The sequence below is a fragment of the Bidens hawaiensis genome, unplaced genomic scaffold (assembly GCF_021521415.1).
Source record: "Bidens hawaiensis isolate Kalapana, Puna unplaced genomic scaffold, B.hawaiensis_p1.1 tig00010894_1, whole genome shotgun sequence".
Lineage (NCBI taxonomy): Eukaryota > Viridiplantae > Streptophyta > Magnoliopsida > Asterales > Asteraceae > Bidens > Bidens hawaiensis.
In genome coordinates, this window is record NW_027491841.1 from 655,737 (window position 1) to 659,818 (window position 4,082).

Consider the following 4,082-nt stretch of genomic DNA (forward strand, 5'->3'; position numbering starts at 1 on the left):
AGCCGGATCTACACGAGATATCGCGTTCTACGTAGGTGCGGAATCCCTACGTAAGACGTTACGAGTATAGAAAACAATACGAGCTAACACACGATACGATAACCAAACACACGTTGTATTCCAACCGTAAACACGTGATGCTATGATCACTGATACAAAACTCTCTGACTCGAATACACGAATAATCTAAACTGAATTTAATGATAAACCGTAAACAAATAGCTTATATAGACACGACAACTTCGCCTGGCATGTTCAGGCGAAGTTGTCCCTAACTTCGCTTGTCTAACAAGTTCGCCCATATAAGCGAACTTGTTAGCAACTTCGCTTACATACAAAACTCAAATCTAACTAACACGATTACAGACACTCGACACTGAACTACTGACATCATGCACCAACACTTGTGTGAGTAAAGTATTTAAGTTTACCAACAAGCTTCATGTATTGTAAATGGTCATCAAGAACAAGACCCTCGTGAACTTTATGGTGAGGTGGTGACAGGAAGATTGGAAGTATCAAATTCCGAAAGCATGTCCTTAGCAAACTTTCGTTGACTCGTGATAACACCTTTTATAGCGTAAAGAAATTCCATACCCAAAAAATTGAGACTTCCTGGATCTTTGATTTTGAAAGTTGAATCCAGGAAAGTCTTGAGATTATTGATCTCTTCCAAATTGTTCCTAGTAGCTAAAATGTCATTAACATAGACTGAGACATAAACCACTGATGATCCCATAGACTTTGAAAACAAAGAACGATTATTCTAAGAACCCATATACCCTCTTAACTTTAATGCGAAAGATAATTTCCCATACCATTGTCGAGAAGCCTATTTTAAACCATATAAGGATTTCTGATGTTTAAGCACCTATTATCATCAAGATGTTGCATTCCAGGTGGTGACATCATTTAGATGTCATCATCCAAATCCCAATTAAGAAAAGCATTATTAACATTAAGCTTAAATAGAGGCCAACTTCTCTTTGTAACGACAGCTACAAGGCTTCGGATAATAGTCATCTTGATAACAGAAGAAAATATCGTAATCAATTCCCTCTTTTCGTGTATCTCCTCTCACCACCAATCGAGCTTTACACCGTTCAACTGTGTAAGACCCCGATTCCCGGGAATCCTACAGTTGGTAATCATACCCAAAATTCACAAAAATTTAAAACCCAAATCAATTCACTTTATTTCGAAACCAGTTCAGAGTATAAAACCAGCGGAAATCATAAGTGTCAAAAACAAATTCCCAAAAACCGGGAAGTATGCCCAAAACCAATTTAAATGCGTTTAATAATAATAATTAAAAGTAAGCAATCTTCATTATTAGTTTCCCTGACTAGATATGGCTTCAACCGACCAAGTAGTCTCGAGCACGTCCAAGCGGTAAGCATCCTCCTTCTAACCTGAAAATCAATTTAACATACACACAAAGTCAGCTTGAGCTGAATGAGTTCAAGTTTTATAAGTAACATTCATAAATCAGATTTATTCAATAAATATAAAAAGATTTGGGGAAAATCATAAGTAATTAGATAAATACTTTTCTCTTGGTAAAACACGCAACACGTGCCTCCTAACCCTAAATCTTCCCCGAGTAATATATTTGACCCGGCCGCGGTTTAACAAAAACCAACAAAATCATGCAACACGAGCCTCCTCACCCCGGGTCATCCTAAGTAATATATTTGAATCGGTCACAGTTTAATAAAACAAAAATCACACAACACGAGCCTCCTCACCCCGAGTCTTCCCCAAGTAATATATTTGACTCGGTCACGGTTTAACAAAACCTAAACACGTGATACGGGCCTCCTCACCCCGGGTCTTCCCCAAGTAATATATTTGACCTGACCACGGTTTAGCAGAACGGCGGGCCTCCTCACCCCGGGTCTTTCCCAAGTAATATATTTGACCCGGTCACAGTTTACCAACACATACACATTCACATGCACACTTACAAACGTCTAATTCAAATATTCAACCAAACAATATCATCACATTCAATTTATAAATAATGGATAATCTAGGAATTAATACTAGGCCTAATAGCAACCTCGAGCCCAGACCATGAGTAATATGTATAACCTTAAGGAATATACGACCACAACGAGTCTAAAATATCCTAAGGCATAGAATATAATTCAAACATAGATTCCTAAATGCACAATCACAAATAAGGCCATGTAATACCATCCAAATAGTTTAAACGAGTAAAATTAGGTAAAATTGAAATGGGTTGTGTATGCTAGCCCAAAACATAAAAATAGTTAAAAGGGGCATCATGAACTCACCTGACACGAGGCACACAATCACAGGGGCTAGAGAACCCCTAAGTATTCCCACAACTCAAATGCCTGTCTTATTACGAACAATAATTACTAACGGTACCGAATCGACTCGTTTATCCTACGAGGTGTTCTAGCATGGTTTGAGTTACCTAAGCCTCGTCCTCACCAATTTCAATTACAACAGCCCCCCGGGGCCTTATATTTACCAAAACCACCCTTAGATAAACCCGGAAATAAGGAATTCCGAAATTACCCCCGGAAGTTGCCAGTTGAACGAATATGCGCGTTTATGAGTCATTTATTCTCTTAACATCAACTCAGCCCCGGGTGGACCAAATTTGATAAAATCACAGCCTACTAACCCACACGACACTACATGAGTTGGATGGGTCAGTAATTCGTAAGCACGACTCACAAAATACCAATAAATGTGAATTTGCGTTGTACCGACCCGTTTGAGTAACCGACAACCAATTCAGCCCCAATACTAAAAAAATCAGTTTTTCATAGCCAACAAAACATACTGAGTCTACAACATTCGAATTGGTTGTTAATTCTCTCAAACAACGCATTAGACACAACAATTCACAAACTAGTCAACCGAATCCTAGTTTTCAAACTATCCCTAGTTGACCAATTAAACGAAAACCTTAGCTCACGATATTGAAGTATGTTATACTAGACATACCTAGGAAGATGACGGAGCACGAACTTCGATTATAACCACCACGAAAAGTGCGAGAAAGGGCAGCCCCCGGCTAAGCCTAAAACAACCGTTTTTTCGACGAATAAGCGAGCCATAAGGATGAATTAAGGTGAAAAAGAGTTGGAACAATATAGTACCGACCTGGAATGAGTCTCGGGAGGCTGGAGGACGGCTGGTCTGCACGCAAAATGAGAGGAACCCCCCCCCCTTGGAGTTGCCGATCGGAAATAGGGTTAGGGAAGTTAGGGTTTTTTTTTTTTTTTTTTTTTTTTGTTAATATAATAAACTATTTTACACTCTAGCCCCTCCACTTTGCTAAAGGTGGTAACTTGAATGAAGGTTAAGTAGGTTAGGCTTACGAGAATGACAAGGAGCTCCCCGAAGACTGTCAGATCAAACCCGGAAAAATATACACAACTCTACAGAGCCAAATTTTTTTAACCGAAATTAAAGGATGTTACAAACTGTCCCATATGCTTTGTGTTTAACTTTAAACACCCATTTGCACTTAATAGCTTTCTTTCCAAGGGGAAGATCAGTAACAACCCAAGTATGATTGTTTTCAAGAGCCCAAATTCAACTTTCATGGCATCTTGTCATTAAGGAATGCCGGCATCTTCCTTATTAGAAGTTGGCTCATTTAAATCAGAAATCGCTTGAGTGAGAGACTGGCTGGAAGGAAGAATATGAGAAGCAGAGCAAGAGATAAGAGAGGAGCATGAATTAGTAACAGTACGGAAAAAATGATGAGAAGATTCATAGTTATGACAAACATAGTCATTTAAGTATGAAGGCGGAACAGAAGTTCTCGAAGATCTTCGAATTAGCTCAGTAGGATCATTAAGAAGAGTATCAGGAATAGGAAAGGAAGATGGATGATTAGGGTCATGAATAGGAGGAGGAGTAGAAAAAGGATCATCACAAAATTGAGTGATGAGGTTGATATATGGGAAAATGAAGCTTTCTTTGGATTTAGTTATCAAAGGAAATAAAGCTTCAAAGAAAACAACATCTCTTGACATGACAACTTTGTAGCATCAATACTGTTAGGGCACGGATTTTCAGTATCCTCAGCAAAG